The sequence below is a fragment of the Macaca fascicularis genome, chromosome 15 (assembly GCF_037993035.2).
Source record: "Macaca fascicularis isolate 582-1 chromosome 15, T2T-MFA8v1.1".
NCBI classification, from domain to species: domain Eukaryota; kingdom Metazoa; phylum Chordata; class Mammalia; order Primates; family Cercopithecidae; genus Macaca; species Macaca fascicularis.
The window spans coordinates 104,777,089-104,799,766 of NC_088389.1; positions in this window are offsets into that span (position 1 = coordinate 104,777,089).

Genomic DNA, 22,678 nt, shown 5'->3' on the forward strand with positions numbered 1-22,678 from the left:
CTCTCTTTCTGGCAAAAAAGAATGTTATTGCACATTACAAATAACTTTTGTTAGTTTTTACTCAAAATTTTAACATATTTGTAGTGAGAAAGATGTTTCAATATTTATTTCACCATCTTGCCAGAACAAGATGTCAAGATGGTGTTTTCTAAAACACGAATGGGTGTGTCACACTCCTGCTTAAAATCTTCAATGACTTTATATTTCTATTACCATAAAATTCCATCTCCTTCATATGACATATAAGGAAATCCTACCTTTCAAGTTTAACCCTTTGCTATGGTCTCCTTCATACTCAGTTTTCAGCCACATGGAACTCCTTTCAGGTTCTAGGATGTTTCGGTGCTTCCTCGAGGTCTCTGTGTAGGCTTCATCTAAAAGTCCTCCTCACCTTTCTCACCCAAATCCACCTACAGTCACACATTCAGATACATGTAACTTCAAGTGTTGTTTGTCTCTCTTTAAATTTATTTGATGCTTGAAAATCTTCATTATTTTTCTAACAAGTTAGGCACCCTTCTAGGTGTTTCACAACATACTATATATCGCATACCATACTACTTATTGCCATGCTTCTTAAATTGCACACTTTGAAAACAAACCTATTAGTGCCATTCACTTATTCAATGAATATTTATTAAGCATCTACTATGCACTAGATCTTGTTTTAATGGGAAGACAGTGGTGACTAAATATATACAAATCCTTACCATGACAACAGGGATCCTATATACTTCTTTTTTATTAACAAGGTAAATCCCCACTATCTGGCACAGTAACTAGCCTTCAGCAGGTATTGAATAAATATCCATTCAATGAATGACTCTTATCTAAGCATTCAGTTAACATATGAACATTCTAAGTTTGACCTCTTTTTTATTACATTAATCTGCTTTTTGAGGTGAAATCACAAAAATAATATAAAGTACAATAAATCACAAAAGTATTCTGTGATAATGTGTAACATATGAGCTCCTTTCTAAACTTAGACTCTTCATTAAGGTCAGTGAATTGATCATCTTCAGGGCAGTGCATATTGTTGATGTGAATCCTACATAACTAAAAGATGGGGGGGAAAATCACCAAAAATTGTGTGAAAAGACATGTGAGGTGTTTCTAAAATTACAGATTTACAGATATTTTCCTTTTTATTTGTTTCTTCACTTTCATTTTGTAGATTCTTCTCAAAAAATTGTTCACTGCTATATAGACTTCTTTTCCCGCTACATATCTCTACCTCTAATAGCCTTTATTATTACTTTATGTTTCATTTGAGTGGGTATTGTTGATTTATCTGACATATATTTTATTTAAGTTATTATTTACAGATAGTCAATGTTAATAAATGACTAAGGTCAACTTATGGATTACTGCTTTTAGATTTTTTCATCTTTACTTCAGTCAAATGTGGTCAGTATTTTCTTTTTAAAGAGTCTTAAGTCTATTCAGCCAGTAACAGGCTATGTGACCTTTTAAAGTTTAATTTCCTTGTCATTACTTGAGTCAGAATGAAGATGCAGTCATTTTATTCTCATTTATTTCTAGACCTTTCCTGGAAACCAACAACTTGAAAAGAGAAAATCATGATTTGTCTGAATAGAAGCCTTTTCTTTAGTCCACAAAGAATGGTTCCTCTCTTCCCTAAACATATTGTGTGATTTGTCTTGTTTGCCAAAATTAAGGCAGCTAAATTCCGTGTTTTGGTAGTCTTGTGCTCTGGCCAGAGTACTGTTCCATATACTATTATTTCACCAGTCCTTGTAGAAAATTTCTTTAAAAATTTTGCAGCTGGTGTTAGTGACATCAGTGGCCTCCAGTTTCTAATATTTAGTTTCTAATATTTATTCTATTTACTTTGTAAACATATCATTGTTAATTTTCTCTGTCTCATGGTGGTGATTGTTTTGCTTTCTCTCCCCTGCTTTTGAAATCAACAATCAAAGGACGCTAAGTTAGACCCCAGAAGTCTTGAAAAGTGCAGCAGTAGGGCTGTCAGCCACAAAGCACTGGCCTTCTGCAAGGACTAGACAAGGAGACCATAATTCATTTTTTGAACTTTAGTGCCTGCCCTTAAATCACTCGCTGTTAAATTTCTTGGAATACTATCATTCATACACACACAAAAATACACATACACATATACTCATATATATATAGATACATAAATACACACATTTTATATATATATATATAGCTGTTAAGATAGTTCTGCAAACAACTTGTTATCTACATTCTCTCCTTCCAATCCATCTTAAATCTCTTTGTTTATCTTGTCTACATCCATTACTTGTTACTCATAAATCCTCTATGTGTTAAGTTGCCAATACTTGGATTTGTTCTTGACATTTCTGCCCCCACCCCTAATACCGAATAATTATCCCTTCTCTTTCTAAAACAAAAGAAAGGATTAAATTTTCTATGTTTTACTATTATCCATCGTTTATCTTATTTTACTTTTATCTAAGCACCCTATAAACACTTTTGCAACTGGGAATTTTTAATTTGATCTTTAAATCTTTGAAATTTTCTACGAGAAGCTTCCATTGTTCATTGTTAATGAGTCCTCATCATTCTCTTTGAAAGGTGCAGGCTCCCATATCCTTCACCATCTCCACTATGTATGCTGTTTATTTCTATTCTCGCTGGGATTTAACCATATTCCTTTTACAACTACCAAATTGCCCACTTTGAGAGTGATTCTTTTCATCTAACATCATAAAATCAGCCAAAGGAGGCTTAAAAGTGGTCTTTATTCTCACTTTTTAAAATTATACTTTAAGTTCTAGGGTACAAGTGCACAATGTGCAGGTTTGATACATAGGTGTACATGTGCCATGTTGGTTTGCTGCATCCATCAACTCACCATTTACATTAGGTATTTCTCCTAATACTATTCCTCCTCCATTCCCCCACCCCCGGCAGGCCCCAGTGTGTGATGGTTCCTTGCCCTGTGTCCAGGTGTTCTCACTGTTCAATTCCCACATATGAGTGAGAACATGCGGTGTTTGGTTTTCTGTCTTTGTGATAGTTTGCTGAGAATGATGGTTTACAGCTTCATCCATGTCCCTGCAAGGGACATGAACTCATCCTTTTTTATGGCTGCATAGTATTCCATGGTATATCTGTGCCATATTTTCTTAATCCAGTCTATCATTGATGGACATTTAGGTTGGTTCCAAGTCTTTGCTATTGTGAATAGTAGCGCAATAAACATATGCGTGCATGTGTTTTTATAGTAGTATGACTTATAATCCTCTGGATTACACTCAGTAATGGGATTGCTGGGTCAAATGGTATTTCTAGTTCTAGATCATTGAGGAAGCGCCACACTGTCTTCCACAATGGTTGAACTAATTTACACTCCCACCAACAACATAAAAGCATTCCTATTTCTCCACATCCTCTCCAGCATTTGTTGTTTCCTGACTTTTTAATGATCGCCATTCTAATTGGCATGAGACGCTATCTCATTGTGGTTTTGATTTGCATGTCTCTGATGACCAGTGATGATGAGCATTTTTTCATGTGTCTGTTGGCTGCATAAATGTCTACTTTTGAGAATTGTCTGTTCATATCCTTTGCCCACTTTTTGGTAGGGTTGTTTGTTTTATTCTTGTAAATTTGTTTGAGTTCCTTGTAGATACTGGATATTAGCCCCCTATCAGATGGGTAGATTGCATAAAAATTCTCCCATTCTGTAAGTTGCCTGTTCACTTTTATTTAATTAGCTGAGGTATGTCTATCCCTTTTTGTTAAACACTGAAAACTGTTAATATATACATTTTAAAAAGTGGTTTTATATCTGCATTTCTACATGCCAATTTAAATATTTGGTTTCAAAGACAAGTTTTAGTTACAATATTTATTTCTTGCATGTTTTCTGTGAATGCTGAAATTCTTTCTAATATTATCCTTCATGTTATATGCAAAATGTCACCGTCAATTTAAATTGCTATATTTCTTACATTCCTTTTTTGCATTTTTTAAGATTGTTATAAATTTCATTTTTCACCCTTTCCAAAGACTTATCTATAATTTATCCATTCCAATATACTCTAAAGGTTTCAGATGGCTTACATATATATATTAGTATAAATACTACTCTCATGTGGCTCTTGTCAATTGTTGACTGATGTAACATCCCCAATCTCAGTCCTATATCTTGCAATAAATATTTCCCTATTATCCAAAACTAAATTTGTTATGCTAAAATATCTCTAATTCATTTTTCACAGTGTACCATAGGTAAAAACCTTTCTTCCCAATGTATTCTTTAACAGTTTTGATTTCACAATATGTTGACCAGATATTTGTGTGATTTCAATGATTTCACTGACATTATCATAACCTATTTCCTTCTCTTGGTCCTTTCATAAAAGATTCTGTATTGATCTCATTTGCCCTTTTCCTTCTTCATTTGGTGTTTAGAGACCTTTATCCAATTTTTCCCATTAGTTTTAAAGTTTCTTTTTTATTTTCTCAAGCCAAAGACTTGCTTTCTTTTTCTTTTCGTTCTCTCTCTCTCTCTCTCTCTCTGTGTCTCTCTCTCTCTTTTTTGACAGAGTCTTTCTGTTACCCAGGCTGGATGGAGTGTAATAGCATAATCATAGCTCAACGCAGCCTTGACCTGCTGAGTTCAAGCAATCTGCCTACCTCAGCTCCCAAGAAACTGGGACTATAGATGCACACCAAGACATCTGACTAATTTATTTTTTTGTTTTTCATAAGGACAGGGTCTCTCTATATTGCCCAGGCTGGTTTTTAACTTCTCTATATTGCCCATGCCTCAAGCAATTCTATCCCACCTCACCCTTCCAAAGTGCTGGGATTACAGGCATGAACCACCACACCCAGCTCAAAACCTTGTCTTCTGTGTGTGTTCCCCATATCCTGTTCCTATGACCACTGCCGTTCCAGCTTTTCTCCTTTCTTTCATCCTATCCCTATCACCATCTCTGTAAAACCATGTCTTCCTGTATTCTACTCTTACAGGAAATTTCACTGAACTGAGATTATGAACTCAATTTTTACCTTCTTTTTTCTCTAATTTAGCATCCCTTTTATGATGGTTATGAGCAATGTGCACATAATGCCCCATTTTCACCTCAAAACTTATAGAAAAAGTCAACTTCTATTATGTCTAGACAAACATTTTAACATAAAAACGAATTTCTCTTAGTTCCACCAGCTTAACCATTTTCAATTCAATATTTTATATAATATGTGATTACTCAATTAAGTAGTACACTTTTATTTTTTATATCATTTTGTACTTTTTTTAGTGTGAATAATTTTTTATTATGACAGTCTATCAATTTGTTATATAAAAATTTACCTACTATTTCTCTTAATAATGTCTGTTAATGTTTATTAAATGATGACAACATACAGGCGTTGTTCTATACACTTCATATTTATTAACTCACTTAATGCTCATAACAGATCTATGAGGTTAAGTATTAGCATGATCTTCATTTTAAACGTATTGGCCTTCCATTCAATTGTCTTCCCTCCTGTGTTCCCCATGCCTTTGCCTCCTATATCCCTATTGAACTAATTGCTCAACCTTAAAACTACAGTGTTCTCTTAGACATTTTCACTTTCAACTGCCCCAATCATCAAAACCTTTCATTTTCACCTCTGAGATACCTTTTTATTCCTTAAAAGACAGGGTCTCACTCTGCTTCCTGGGCTGGAGTACAGTGACACAATCATGGTTCATGACAGTCTCAAACTCCTGGGCTCAAGGAACTCTCTGGCCACAGCCTCTCAAGTAGCTGGGACTACAAGTGCACACAACCACACCCAGCTATTTATTTCATTTTTTTGTAGATATGGTATCTCACTGTGTGCGCAGGGTGGTCTTGAACTCCCGGGCTCAAGCAATGCTCCCGCCTCTGCCTCCCAAAGGGCTGGGATTAAAGGGATGAGCCAGTGCACCTGACCTGAAATGTCTCATGTTTGCCCGTAACTTTCAATCACCACTATGTCTGTGCCAGCCTAGACATTTCATACACGAACAGAGACAGGGCAAGAATGCACTCCCAGAAAAGGAGACATCTCTCTAATCTACTCAACCCTCACATCTCAGCTCAACGTGTTAGCTCCTCTGTGAAGCTCTCTCTGACTTCTCTGAACATGTTGAATGGAGCCCTTCCCTATGCTCAAATAATTAAGTAGCTACTTCTCTTAGAAACACTGCAGTGCCTTTTATCAGTAAACTCATCGTTTTCTCAAGGCCTGTGTCAAAAGACCTATTGGGTTGCACAAGTCTATGAATCCTCTCTTTACACTAGAAGTTGACTTTCTGTTTTTCTAAAGCAAATACATACAAGGAAATGGGATTTTATCTCAAAAATTGAAGTGTTATAGTGGCAAGAATAATAACCAACTGCTAAGTCATTTTAAAGTTTACACGTATGGGCAGCCAAATAGGAGTATTTGTTTCCTAGTCTATAAGTCTCCACACAGCAGCCTGGAGGTGAATATGGTTAAACTGTATACCTCAGCAAAATATTAAATCTATTCATGCCTTGGGCAGCTGAATCCACCAGGAAGCATTAAAAACAATACATTTTAAATTGTGAATAAATGAATAAATACATGAATAATTTGTTTAAAAATCTGCTGAATGCTTTTAAGTGTGTAAGGTGCTCAATAAGTAAATATATTATTTTCTTTCTTTATGTAGAATAGAGTTCTAAAAGTGAGATATCTTGTCAAGTTAAATTTTTTTTTATCTTATCTCTTCATATCCAGAACACTACCCCCGATGACATATTATATATACGTTATTTCTTAAATTTTCTTATGGAATACCCTGGATCCTTTTGAGTGTCTCATATTTCAATCATAACTTTATCTGACCATAAATGAAAAACTTCTGCGAGTAGTTTTAGATTCTCTTTTCCCTTGGGTGTCTCTCTGGTTTATTACTATCTTTTAAAACCCAATAAGTCTATTCCTGGAACTATAAACTCACAACAGCATCTTTCAGAACCAGGCCATTCCTGGATAAAATTTACAGACCATTTAGCCTGTGAAGTAGAAGTATCTCCAAGTTTTTCAAGCAGTTTTGTGGGGGTTTTTTTGTTTTGTTTTGTTTTGTTTTGTTTTTTGGCTTCCTATACAATCACCAAATGATGCCAGTCTTTCTGCTGACCTGAAACCCAGCTCGAGATCCCTAACTGCTGATATTTGAATAAACTCAAATATATCCTTTTGATTTATTTTTTCACCAGAATCAGGAATCCTACAACATAATGTCTTGTTGGGAAACAGCTTGTCCTCACGTAAGAAATTTCAAATTCTATTGTTCTTAATTATTTGCTCTTCTTTTGTCTTCTTAAGGTTGTTATGGAATAGCCAAATATTTTTTTCTTAACTATTTTTCCACTTGGTTTCTTACTCCCTTCTTTTATCCATTCCAAATTATAAATATACTCCTCTTCCTCCTTTTCCTTTTTAGCCCTTATTTCTTTTATTTCTCTTCAGCTTCTTTTCCTTCTACTTATCCTTATTCTAGTTCCCAGTTGCTGTAGATAACTTGAACTTCAAATGGCTCCTATAGCTGAATCCAAGCTCAGCATATCTGAAACGTTTTTCCTCTGGTTGGGCTTACAAATTTGTTTCTTTCACACATTGTACATTGCTCTTCCCTCTCTTCTTTATCTGTGTGCTGGAAGTAAGCCCATATCCTGGTGAAGCTGATTCTACTTTATGGTACTCTGTACCTAGCACCCATTCTGATCCAGTCCAGTATCCACCACTCATTGCAGATGCTTATCTCAGAGCAGTTAAGTACATGAAATCTCTTGTCACAGGGCTGAGGTTCAAATCCAAGGTCTGCATCTTATTAGCAATGTGAGCTTTGACAAGATCTGTTTTATTATGTTTAAAATTAGAAGAACAATTCTACTATGAGATCTTAGATCTGCCCTGTGGTCTGTTTACCTTCTCTTACAAGGCTATCTCAGATCTCAGATAAAATCAGCCTTTGAAGAATTAAAGCAACCATAGCATCTTTTCTAGCGTGAAGGGATAGCTAACTCAACCCAAGAACAACCTCACTAAAGTCACCATTCCTTTGAGCTCAATATATATGATCACAATCCTACAAAGAAGTGTCCACTCTCCTCTAAGAAACTGCTGGAATTAATTCAACCAAAACTCAGATTTGGTCAAGAGTTTATGCTTATTATGTTTCATTCCAATAGTGTATATACCTTCTCTGGTCTGATCCAACTGCTCTTCTCTCTCTTGCTATATTAATTTTCTGTTGCTGAATAAACAATCACAAATCTAGTGACTTAAAACAAAACACATTTATTATCCCACAGTTTCTGTGGGACAAAGGTCTGGGCAGTTTTTATGGATTCTCTGCCCTGGTTCTCACCAGGCTGCAATCAGGATGTCAGCCAGGTTGAGTTCTTATCTAGAGACTCACCTAGGGAAAAAACCAAGTTCATTTGGGTCACTAACAAAATTAATTTCCTTGTTGTTAGATGTATGCCTTAGGGATCTGGATTCTTCCTGGTTGGTTTCTGGAGGCTGCCTCAGGTCCTAGAAGTCACCCACAATTCCCTGTTGTGCGATCCTCTCTGTAGGCAGTTTACAACATGGCAGTCTACTCCTTCAAGACCAGCCATTGACTCTCTCATTGCAGTTTGCTGAGGCAGAGTCTTCTTATAGACTGGCTGGTTCCTCACCATTTATATCTTATTTAAAAAGACTGTTCCTGAATATAGCAGATAGAGAGATCCTCCTATTCTAAATTATAGCATATGTAACAATGTAACATAGGCATGGGAGTGACATCCCATCACCTTAACCATATTTTATTGTTAGAAATAAATAACAGTTTCCACTTGCACTCAGGAAGAGAGGATTATACAAGGACATGATTCACTGTGGCTCGCCATATGACAATCTGCCATGCTTGCCTTGCAAGACATTCTATTACTTTGCCTCTAGCATCTTCTATGCCATCACCAAACTCTTTTATATCCTCAATCTCCATGTATTGAAAAGATTCACATCACTTTGTTATCATTTTTTTTTTTTTTTTTTTTTTGAGACGAAGTCTCGCTCTGTCGCCCAGGCTGGAGTGCGGTGGCGCCATCTCGGCTCACTGCAAGCTCCGCCTCCCGGGTTCCCGCCATTCTCCTGTCTCAGCCTCCCGAGTAGCTGGGACTACAGGCGCCCGCCACCTCTCCCCGCTAGTTTTTTGTATTTTTTTTAGTAGAGACGGGGTTTCACCATGTTAGTCAGGATGGTCTAGATCTCCCGACCTCGTGATCTGCCCGTCTCAGCCTCCCAAAGTGCTGGGATTACAGGCGTGAGCCACCGTGCTCGGCCACTTTGTAACCCAAAACTAGAGAACATATTTTGTTCTGGAGCCATCTCAAGTAAAAGGTAGCACTTCTAACACCCCATTTGGCCTAGAGCCTGTGGAAGGAGACAGGGCTCCTCTCTGCTCCCTAGTGCCGGCCCCCGGTCATTTCTCACCCATTCCTCCTGAAAAACCCCTTGTTTCTCTAAGCCTCACAGTGTCTACCTATACAGCTTCTAGTTTCTATTGTAGTCTGACCTTCTCCAATCATCTGAATCCTTTTCATTTATCAACAGTTTTACTTCAAGTTTTCCCTATGCCTGTATATCGCTCATGCTCAGTGACTTCATTTGTGTCTCTAAATCATCTGACGCTCTTTCCCGGTTTGATCTTATAATCCTTATCTCCAAATATATTTGTCTTCACTCCACCACTGTAATGTACTCCTATGCTTACGCTTTAAATAATATCCATTATTGACTCTATAAGCCCTCCAAACTTTCGTTCCAAGTATCTCATTCTCTGACAACAACTCTCATGTTTTCCATCTGACCTACTCAAACACAAGACTTTTTTTTCCTCCAATATTCTCTCTGCTCTTTGCCCATGGCTGGGTCCTCACCATTTAGATCTTAGAAAGACTGTTCCTGAATACAGCAGATAGAGATATTCTCCTATTATTCTAAATTACAGCATATAATTTATTTCTCATTTAACGTTGATCCCAACTGTAACAATTTATTTGTTTGCTTGTTCATTTACTCTAATTTAACAACCTCAGAAGATTTTTAAACCCATGCGGACAGAAATGATGTTTATTCATCTTTTTGCCAGTGTATATCAAGTATTGTGGCAAGAACCAAATAAGATTTTTCATATAATGATGATAATAATAGCCAGTGTTTATTGGGTTTTCGTAATGTCCCAGACACTATTATAAGCACTTTGTACATTACCTCACTTAGTCCTCTCAGTAAGTCTGTGAAGTAGATATTATGATTCCCTCTGTTGGAAAGATAAGGAAACTTTCCAGTGTGACACAGACAGTGAGTGACAGAACCAGGAAGCCTGGCTGCAGCTTCTGCTCTTTATCTCTACATTCGACTGTTTTCAATGTTAAATAAATTATACTTTTAGAATTATCCTAATCACAAATAAGTTAGAAAAGTCAAAGTATGTATACAGTATATGTATGTATATATGTTATACACATACACATATGGCATATGGAAATGAATATAGATAATATTTCAAAAATAAAGGTAATGAATATTTATTTTTATTTTTTAATTTATTTGTAATATAGATGTACTAATATTTTCTGGAAGAAGAAACAAAGAACAAAGATGGAAAATAACATGCCCAAGGTTAGGTAACTTGTTCATCGGAGAAACAGATTTTCAACTTAGAAGTATTTTGCCATTATTTTCTCACTATCAATGAGTCACTATCAATAAAGATGTGTGGGTGGGTACATATACATGTGTGAATGTGTACATTCATTGAATTTAAACAAATTATAATTTGCTTTTAACTCAATGAATGTTCTGAATAAGTATCATGAAACAGGACAAATAAAGATGATTTATTAGCTGAATTAGGACATAATTTATTACACTATAGTTTAAATTATTTAAACTTTTTTCTTTATCTTTTTAGGAACATATTTTCTTTTATTAATAGGATTTTTTTTTTATTTTATACCAACGGTCTTTCCCCCAAAAAGTTTTGAAGTTGTTTATTGCTTTAGCAGATGAATTTATAATTAAAAGCAATGTTGAGTTTAAAGTAAAAACTTTCATTGATTTAATAATACATATTAAATGTTAATGGGCTTTAGTATATTAGAATACAATGTAAAGTTTTTAAATACTGTAATATATATGGTTTACATTTCACAGTTACAAAGAAGTTGAAGAAAATTTCAAGCTACATCATGCGAATCCTGTAGTATTTTCTTAGACTTGAATCAACATTTTTGTCTAAACTGTAAGTGCATACTGAAATAGCATTTTTAAGCTAAAGATATATAGAAGGAAAAAGCAACCAGTGAAGAAGAATTTCAAGTCCTTTCCTTTGAGCATAAATTTAAGAAGAGAATCTACCTTTAATATATGAAGGATTGTTTTAACAAATTTTTAAGTGTACAGTAAGGTATCATCAACTACAAAACAAAATTGTACAGCACATCTCTAGAACTTATTCATCTTGTATTATTGAAGTTTGTACTCAAACAGCAAATCCCCATTTCCTTCTCCCCAGAGCCTTTAGGAACCACCATTTTACTTTCTGTTTCTGAATTTAACTATTTTAGATACATGTAATATTTGTCATTTTGTGGTGTATTCATTTCATTTGGCATAATGTTTTCGAGGTTCACTCATGTTGTTGCAAATGGGATGATTTCCTGCCTTTTTATGGTTGAATAATATTCCAGTGTATGTATATACCACATTTTCTTTATTCATTGTCTTTCTTCTTTATGTTTCTCTTTTTATGTGCATTTACATTTAAGAAGAAACTTAAAGGTTTCGCTGATATTTTAAAGTCATACAGGCTTTACTTTTTATTATTTTAACCGCATTTTAAAATTCAGAATAAATTTATATTAAGAAGTGAAAAAGAGGAGATTCAGTATCTCTTTTAGATACAGGCAAAAGTGGCCTCACATTCGAAAGGTTTATGTGTATTTCTTTGTCTATCTCTTTGATGGAAGACCCTGCTGTCAGAATGTGTACCTTGGCCAGAGAGGTAGCCATGGGGACACTGTGTGCAAGCAATATGTTCGAGCTTGGATGTGCAAGCAGAAATGTCCACAGGCAGGCATGGGAGGCCACCTGGACTATAGAATGGAGACGGTGGGGAGGTGCGGGAAGAGAAAGAGGCAAACCCAAGTTTCGGTTCATTTTCATTTTAAAGGTGTGTATTTTTCGAATGTAGAAATCATTATTTTTTAAAACTTTTACTTTAGTTTGAGGGGTACATGTGCAGATTTGTTATAGAAGTAAAGTGCATGTTGTGGGGGTTTGGTGTACAAATTTTTTCATCACCAAGGTAATAAGCATAGTACTCAATAGGTAGGTTTTTTATCCTTCCCATCCTCCCACCTTCCTCCCTCAAGTGGGTCCTGGTGTCTGTTGTTCCCATCTTTGTGTCCACAAGTACTCAATGTTTACCTCCCACTTATAACTGAGAACATGTGGAATTTGTTTTTCTGTTCCTGTGTTAGTTCACTTTATATAAAGGCCTCCAGCTACATCCATGTTGCTGCAAAGGACATGATCTCATTCTTTTTTATGGCTGTGTAATATTCCATGGTATACATGTACCATATTTTCTTTATCCAGTCTACTGTTGATGGGCATGTAGGTTGAATCCACGTCTTTGCTCTTTTGAATAGTGCAGAGAAGAGCATATGTGTGCATGTGTGTTTATGGTAGAATGATTTATATTCCTTTGAGTATATACCCTATAATGAGATTGCTCAGGGTATGGTAGTTTCGTTTTAAGTTTTTTGAGAATTAGCCAAACTGCTTTCCACAGTGGCTGAACTAATTTACATTCCCACCAGCAGTGTATAGGCATTTCCTTTTCTCTAATCCTTACCAACATCTGTTATTTTTTGAGCAATAGCCATTCTGACTAGTATGAGATGGTATCTCATCATGGTTTTAATCTGCATTTCTCTTATGCTTGGTGATGTTTGGGTTTTTGTAGTAGTAATGTAGAGGTGTTCATAATAACCTCTGTGAGTTTCTTGTATTTCTGTGAGGTCAGTAGTAATGTACCCCGGGTCATTTCTGATAATGCTTGTTTGGCTCTTCTCTTTTTTTCTTTATTCGTCTAGTCTAATAGTGGTCTACCTATCTTATTTATTCTTTCAACAAACCAGTTTCTGAATTTGTTGATCTTTCCTATGGCTTTTTAAGTCTCAATTTCATTCAATTCAGCCCTTAGTTTGGTTATTTCTTGTCTTCTGCTAGCTTTAAGGTTGTTTCCCTCTTGTCTTTCTAGTTCTTCAAGGTCTGATATTAGGATTGTTAATTTGAGATCTTTCTAACTTTTTGATATGGGCATTTAGCACTGTTAACTTTCCTCTTAACATGCTATGTCCCAGAAAGTCTAGTATATTGTATCTTTGTTCTCATTAGTTTCAAAGAATTTTTTTATTTCTGCTTTAATTTCATTATTTACCCAAATTAATTCAGGAGCAGGTTATTTAATTTCCATATAGTTGTATGATTTTGATTGATCTTCTTAGTATTGATTACTATTTTTATTGTACCATAGTCTGAGAGTGTGGTTGGTATGGTTTCATGTTTTTAATGTTTTCTCAGAATTGTTTTATAGCTAATTATGTGGTCAATTTTAGACTATGTGTCATATGCAGATTAGAAGAATGTATATTCTGTTGTTTGTGGGTGGAGAGTTCTGTAGATGCCTGCTAGGTCCAAATGGTCAAGTGTCAAGTTCCAGTCCTGAATATCTTCGTTAGTTTTCTGCCTTGATGACCTGTCTCATAATGTCAGTGGGTGTTGAAGTCTCTCGCTATTTGTGGGGTTATTTTCTTCATAGGCCTCTAAGAATTTATTTTATAAATATGGGTGCTCCCGTGTTGGGTGCATGTATATTTAGAACAGGTAAGTCTTCTTGTTGACTTGAACTATTTATAATTATGGAATGCCCTTCTGTCTTTTTTGATCATTGTTGGTTTAATGCCTCTTTTGTCTGAAACTAAAATAGAATTCCATTTGCTTGGTAGATTTTTCTCTATCCTTTACTTTGAGCTTGTTGGTGCCATTGCATGTGAGATGGGTCTCTTGAAGACAGCATACAGTTGGGTCTTGCATCTTCATCCAACTTGCCACTCTGTGCCTTATAATTGGGACATTTAGTCTGTTTATATTCAGTGTATATATTGATATGTGCAGATTTGATCCCGTCATTGTGTTGTTAGCTGGTTATTATGTAAATTTGATTGTGTAATTGCTTTATGGTGTCAATGGTTTATGTGGTTAAGTGTGTTTGTGTTATGACTGGCTACAAGCTGTCATTTGTATATTTAGCACTCCCTTAATGACTTCTTATAAGGCATGTCTGGTGGTAATCAATTTCTTTAGCATTTGCGTGTCTGAAAAGGATCTTATTTCTCCTTTGTTTACAAAGCTTGGATTGGGTGGATATGAAATTTTTGGTTGGAGTTTCTTTCTTTTAAGAATGCTGAATATAGGCCCCCAATCTCTTCTGGCTTATAGGATTTCTACTAAAAGGTCCACTGTTAGCTTACTGGGGTTCTCTTTGTAGGTAACCTACCCCTTCTTTCTAGCTGCCTTTAATACTTTTAATTTCATTTTTACCCTGGAGAATCTGATGACTATGTGTCTTAGGGATGGTCATCATGTATAGTATCTTGCAGGGATTCACTGAATTTCCTGAATTTGAATGTTGGCTTCTCTAGTGATGTTAGGGAAATTTTTGTGGATGATATTCTCTAACATGTTTTCCAAGTTGCTTACTTTCTCTCCCTCTTTTTCAAGGATGCCACTGAGTTGTAGATTTGTTTGTTTACATAATACCATATTTCTCTGAGGTTTTGTTTACTTTTTTTTCTTCATTTTTGTCTGACTAAGCTAATTCAGAGAACTAGTCTTCAAGCTGTGAAATTATTTCCTTAGCTTGGGCTATTATGCTGCTAAAGCTTGCCATTGTATTATGAAGTTCTTGTAGTGTCCTTTTCAGCTCCGTTAGATCAGTTTGGTTCTTTCTTAAAGTAGTCATTTCATCTTTCAGCTCCTATACTGTTCCATGTATTCCTTAGATTTCTTGAATTGGGCTTCAACTTTCTCCTGAATTTCAATGATCTTCATTCTTATCCATATTCTGAATTTCATGTCTGCCATTTCAGCTATTTCAGTCTGGTTAATAATCATTGCTGAGAAACTAGTGCAGTTGTTTGCCGCTGAGAAGACACACTGACTTTTTCATTTGCCAGAGTTCTTGCACTGGTTATTGCTCATCTATGTGGGCTGACGTTCCTTTAATCTCTGAAGTTACTGTTCATGGATGGGGTTTTTTTGCTTTTGTATCCTTTGATGCCCTTTGGTGGTTTGATTGTGAATTAAGGTGGGTTTGGTCAACTAGCTTTGATTCCAGAAGATTTCAGGGAACCAAGGTTTAGCTTAGCACTCCTAGGCTGCATGCTCTAACTCTTGGGGGCTGGTACTGAGCCCCTGGCTTTGTTCTCTGGCCCCTTGAGATTAGAAACCTGCTGCACTAGAGGGCCTGAGATGTTCCTGGTCCACTTCCTCCAATACCCAGCCAAAACACTTTGTTGCCAGCCAAAACACTTTGTTTGGGTGATAGTGGCAATATCCATGCTCACTCATGTTTGCCAGTGTAACTGCCCAGTGGGTTCACCGTGGCTGCTGCATAGACAGAGCCAAGTTATCAAGGCAGGGGAATTATAATAGAGAAAGAGTAATTCATGCAGAGCCAGCTGTGCAGGAGAACAGAATTGTATATTATTACTCTAATCAGTCTCCCTGACAATTCAGGGATCAGAGTTTTTTGTTGTTGTTTTTGTTTTTAGTTAAAAAGTAAATTTTAATGTCAAAAAAGCAAACTTGAGGAGGGCAGAAAGATCACACACAAGGCTATCACTTCACACTTGGAGGGTTGCACAGTGGCCAGGCAGAGGCGCTCCTCACTTCCCAGATGGTGGGCAACCAGGCAGAGGTGTTCCTCACTTCCCAGACGGTGCAGCAGTCAGGTAGAGGTGCCCCTCACTTCCCAGATGGTAGGAGGGTCTTTTAAGGATAACTTGGTGGGTAGGGGGACAGTGAGTCAGAAGTGCTAATTGGTTGGGTTGGAGATTAAATCGTAAGGAGACAAAGCTATCCTCTTGTGCTGAGTTAGTTCCTGGGTGGGGGCCGCAAGACCAGATGAGCCAGTTTATCCATCTGGATGGTGCCAACTGATCCATCAAGAACAGGGTCTACGAAATATCTCAAGCACTGATTTGGGATTTTACAATTGTAATATTATCCCCAGGAGCAATTTGGAGAGGTTTAGATTCTTGCAGCCTCCAGTTGCATGACTCCTAAACCATGATTCCTGATATTGTGGCTAATTTGTTAGTCCTGCAAAAGGAGTCTAGTCCCCAGGCAGAAGGGGGGTTTGTTTGCGGAAAGGGCTGTTATCATCTTTGTTTCAAAGCTAAACTGTAAGTTCCTCCCAAAGTTAGTTCATCCTATGCCTAGGAATGAACAAGGAAAACTTGGAGGTTAGAAGCAAGATGGAGTTGGGTTAGGTTAGAACTCTTTCACTGTCTCAATTATAATTTTGCAATGGCAGTTTCACCAACAGCTGCAGTGGTATGGCTGGTTGCCTATACATAGGTGGAGCAGCGATGGGGGTGCTAGCATCAGTGCACACACTAATGCCAGTGGTGGTGGTGGCACAGTAGGTCTGCTCATCTGTCATTGAACATTTAAGCTGTTTTCATCTGTTGGTTATTGTGAATAATACTGGAATAAACAAGGAAGTGCAGACATTTATTGAAGATCCTTATTTCAGTTCTTTTGGATATATGCCCAGAATTGTCATTGCTGGATCATATGGTCATTTTACTTTTAAGTTTCAGAGGAACATCTCCATACCGTTTGCCATAAAGGCTGCACCATTTTACATTTCCAGCAGTGTACAGGGGTTCTAATTTCCCCACATCTTCACCAACATTGTATTTTATTTTTTATTTAATAGTGGACATCTCAACAGGTTTGAGATGCTATCCCTTTGTTCCTTCAATTTGCTTTCCACTGATGATGTTGAGTATCTTTTCATACATGTATTGGCCACTTATATGTCATCTTTGGAGAAACGCCCTTGCAAGTATTTTCCCACTTTTCAGTCAGACTTTTTTTTTTTTTTTTTTTTGCTATTAAGTTGCAGGATTTCTTCATATATTTTGGATATTAACCTCTTATCAGGTATATGGTTTCTAAATATTTTTGCCCATTCAATATGTTGCCTTTTCATTCTGTTGATTGGCTTTGTAGAACAGAACCATTTTAGCTTGATATAGTCCCACCTGTCTATTATTGCTTTTGTCACACGTGCTTTTGGTGTCATATCCAAGAAATCATTGCCAAAAATCAGTGTCATAAGGTGTTCCTCCTATACTCTGTTCTATGGTTTTTACAGTTTTAGGTCTTATATTTAAGTCCTCAATATCCATTTTGGGTTAATTTTTGTGTATGGGTAAAATAAGAGTTCAATTTCATTCTTTTGTACATGAGTCTTTATTTTTTTCATCATCATTTTTTGAAGAAACTTTCATTCCTCCATTGTGTATAATCGGCTCTTGTGTCAAAAATCAGTTAATGGTATATGCATGGGTTTATTTCCCAGGCCCTCTATTCTGTTTCATTGGTTTATATACCTGTCTTTATGCCAGTTTTTTATCAGTCTGTTCAGGCTTTTATAACAAAAATACCATAGACTTGGTGGTTTTAACAATCAACATTCATTCTTCATAGTTCTGGAGACTGGGAAGACGAAGATCAATGTACTGGTGATTTGTTGTTGGCGAGGATCTGCTTAATGGATCATAGACAGTCATCTTCTCACTGTGTCCTCACATGGCAGAAAAGAACTAGAGAGCTTTCTTTTTTAAAATAAAATAAGGCCACTAAGGCCATTTATGAGGGTTCCATCCTTGTTATTTAATTACTTCCTGAAGACCCCATTTTGCAATATAATCACTCTGGGGGTTATTATTTCAACACAGAAATTTGGACAGAGACAAATATTCAGTCTATAGCAAGTACCACATACTGCTTTAATTATTGTAGCCTTGTAACATACAGACATATCTCAGAGATATTGTGGTTTCAATTCCAGATTACCTCAATAGAGCAAACATTGCAATAGAGACACACATACATTTTGTTGTTGTTGTTGTTTGGTAGACATAAAAGTGATGCTTACACTCTACTGTGGTGTACTTAGTGTTCACTATGTGTAAGAAACAAAGAACATACCTTAATTTAAAAATACTTTATTGCTAAAAAATTGCTAATGTATTAGTCTTTTCTCATGCTGCTATGAAGAAATAACCGAGACTGAGTAATTTATAAAGAAAAGAGGTTTAATTGACTCATACTTTCACATGGCTGGGACGGCCTCAGGAAACTTACAATCATGACAAATGGTGAAGGGGAAGAAAGGCACCTTCTTCACAGGGTGGCAGAAAGGAGAAATGTTGAGCAAAAAGGGAAAAGCCCCATATAACACCATCAGATCTCATGAGAACTCACTCATTATCATGAGAATAGCATGGGGAAAACCTCCCCCATGATTCAATTACCTCACACTGCGTACCTCCCACAACATGTGAGGATTATGGAAACTACAATTCAAGATAATATTTGGCTGGAGACACAGCCAGCCAAACCATATTATTCCACCCTTGGCCCCTGTACTCACATTTTGAAATGAAATCACACCTTCCCAACAGTTCCCTCCAAAGTCTTAACTCATTCCAGCATTAACCCGAAAGTCCATGTCCAAAGTTTCATCTGAGACAAGGCAAGCTCCTTCTGCCTATGAGTCTGTATAATCAAAAGCAAGCTAGTTACTTTCTAAACACAATAAAGTTATAGGCATTGGGTAAATAGACCCATTCCAAATGGGATACATTAGTCAAAATGAAAGGGAAATAGCCCCCATGCAAGTTCAAAATTCAGTAGGGCATTCATTAAACCTCAAAGTTCCAAAATGATCTTTGACTCTATTTCTCACATGCAGGTCACGCCAATGCAAGAGGTGGGTTCCCATGGCCTTTGGCAGCTCCACCCCTGTGACTTTGCAGGTACAGCCCTGCTCCAGGTTGCTTTCATGGGCTGCAATTGAGTGTCTGTTGCTTTTTCACATGGTGCAAGCTGTTGCTGGATCTACCATTCTGGTATCTGTCTGGAGGATCATGGCCTTCTTCACCCAGCTCTACTAGGCAGTGTCCCAGAGGGAACACTATGTGGGGGCTCCAACCCCATATTTACCTTCTGCACTGCCCTAGAAGAGGTTCTCCACTATGTTCCTTTCCCTTCAGAAAACTTCTGCCTGGGCATCCAGGCCTTTCCATATATCCTCTGAAATGTAGGCGGAGGTGCCCGAACATCAATTCTTGACTTCTGTGTTCCCAGAGGCTCAACACCACATGGAAGCTGCCAAGGTTTGGGGCTTGCAACCTCTGAAGCCACGGCATGAACTGTACTTTGGTTCCTTTCAGCACAGCTGGAGCTGAAGCAGCTGGGATGCAGGGCACCATGTCCTAAGGCTACATAGAGCAGGGGCTCCCTAGGCCTGCCCAAGAAACCATTTTTCCTTTCTAGGCCTCCAGGCCTGTGATGGGAGGGGCTGCTGTGAAGGTCTCTGACATGCCCTGGAGACATTATTCCCATTGTCTTGGTGATTAACATTTGGCTCCTTGTTACTTACGCAAATTTCTACAACTATCTTGAATTTTTTCCTAGAAAATGGGTTTTTCTTTTCTACTGCATCATCTGGCTGCAAGTTTTTCAAATTTATGTTCTGTCACCTCTTGAATGCTTTGCTGTTTGTAAATTTCTTCCCCCAGATACCCTAAATCATCTCTCTCAAGTTCAACGTTCCATAGCCATTCCTAGGGCAGAGGCAAAATGCCACCAGTCTCTTGGTTAAAGCACGACGAGAGTCACCTTTGGTCCAGTTCCCAACAAGTTCCTTTTCTCCATATGAGACTACTTCAGCCTGGACTTCATTGTCTATATCACTATCAGCATTTTGGTCAAAGCCATTCAACAAGTCTCTAGGAAGTTCCAAACTTCCCACATCTTCCTGTCTTCTGAGCCCTCCAAGTTTCTAGGGAGTTCCAAACTTTCCCACATTTTCCTGTCTTCTTCCGAGCCCTCCAAAGTGTTCCAACCTCTGCCTGTTACCCAGTTACAAAGTTGCTTCCACATTTTTAGATATCCTTATATCAGCATGCCACTCCCTTGGTACCAATTTACTGTATCCAGTCCGTTCTCATGCTGCTATGAAGAAAATACATGAGACCAGGTAATTTATTAAGAAAAGAGTTTTAATTGATTCACAGTTCCTTTGTTTCATTGGTTTATGTACCTGTCTTTATGCAATGGCTGGGAAAGCCTCAGGAAACTTAACAATCATGATGGAAGGCAAAGGGGAAGAAAGGGGCAGTAGGAAAGGGAAGTGCTGAGCAAAGAGGGAAAAGCCCCTTGTGCAACCATCAGATCTCATGGGAACTCACTATCATGAGAACAGCAACTGCTCACATGATTCAATTTCTTCACATTGAGTCCCCCCCACAACATGTGGGGTTTATGAGAACTACAATTTACGATGAGATTTGGATGGGGACAGAGCCAAACCATATCAGCTAATGATCATCTAAGCCTTCAGCGAATCATAATCTTTTTGTTAATACAGCGTCTTGCCTTTATGCTGACAGCTGCTGATGTATCAGGGTGGGAGTTGCCGAAAGATGAAGTGACTGTGGCAATTTCTTAAACTACAACAACAGTACATTTCTTGCGTTGCATTGATTAAATCTTCCTTTCTTGAAAGATTTATCTGTACTATGTGATGCTGTTTAATAGCATTTCACCCACAGCAGATCTTCTATCAAAATTGGGGTCTATCCTCTCAAACCGTGCAGCTGCCTTATCAACTAAGTTTACATAATATTGTAAATTCTTTGTTGTCATTTCAACAATGTTGACAGAATCTTCACCAGGAATATATTACATTTCAAAGAGACCACTTTCTTTGTTCATCCATAAAAGCAACCCCTAACCCATTATAGTTTTATTATGAGATTGCAGCAATTTAGGTACATCTTCAGTCTCTACTTCTAATTCCAGTTATCTTGCTATTTCCACCACACGTGAAGTTACTTCCTTCACGGATGTCTAAGTCATCCATGAAGTCATCCATGAAGGCTGTCGAAGTCATCCATGAAGGCTGAAATCAACTTTGTCCAAACTCATGTACATGTTGATATTTTGACCTCTTCCCATGACATTGAGAATGGTGAATCTTTTCCAGAAAGCTTTCAATTTACTTTTCCCAGATTTATTAAAGGAATCATTATCTATGGCAGCTATATCCTTAAAATTTTTATTTCTTAATAAGACTTGAAAGCTGAAATTACTCTTGATCCATAGGCTATAGAATGGATGTTGTATTAGCAGACATAAAAAGAAAATTAAGCCAACATGGGGTTTTCAAGATGGCTGGCTAGGGACATCGGATGTCAGTTCTCCTGAGAAAGAAGATCAAAATTACTAGGAAATGGACAAGTTCTGAACAGAAAACTGAAGGAAGAGAGCTGTGCTTTGTCAGAGTGCGCACAGAGAGAAGCTGGGGCACAGAAAAGAAAATCAGCAGGAACCTGGCAGAGACTGACCCCAAGGAATTTGAAGCCCCATGGAAATGGCAGGTGAAAGTGCTTCTCTGCTCCCCTCACCCTTCTGACAATCTGCTGATAGTGAAACTCTTGGGGAGCTCCTCTGTCCTGGCAATCCAGGTAATGCCATCAGTGAGAATTTGGGAACTTCCTGGGGACAGTTACCTGAGTGGCCAACTCACATAGATGTCCCTGCATGTCTCTCTGACTGAACTGAGATTATTGGTGTCACACTGATTATGCCCGTGGTAAGATATGACCCTGCTTGGGGGTTTGTTGCCCTTGAGTCACTATACCACCGCATTCCCTGCATACTGCCACAACCTGCCCTGACTTTGTTAAGCATGGGGGACCAGTGGCCACCTGGAGAGCCCTGGAGATCTAAACCTCAGTATGGACCACCTTTAAGGGAAGGAGAAGCACAGCCCACCAAAGTCACTCTTAGGACAAAGGAGATGCAGGCACAGGGTAATTGCTGAAGGAGCAGCATCGTTCCAGGAAAAGACATGAAGATGGGGTCACCTCCCATCCCCCAGCAACCTCCCTGTACACTGCTGCAGATGCAGCAGCAGTTCTTCTCACTGGGAGCCAATGAGAGTGCGCTGGGAGAAAGCATTTTTCACACTTATCACGGCTGCTCCCCTCTACCCACCAAGTGAACCCTGACTTCTGGGGCTTTCATAACGGGGATGGGGGCCAAGCTACCCTTCCCTACACAAAGCGATAGTGCCTGGCAATGAAGAAGATACTGTGGAAATTCCTTCCCTAGAGAGGGAGAAGAGGCTATGCCCCAAGCCCCATTTTTAATGGTAGCCATCAGAAAGACATATCTACAACCCACAGCCACACTGCAGTTGGGAACCAAAGGACAAAATCCTTAA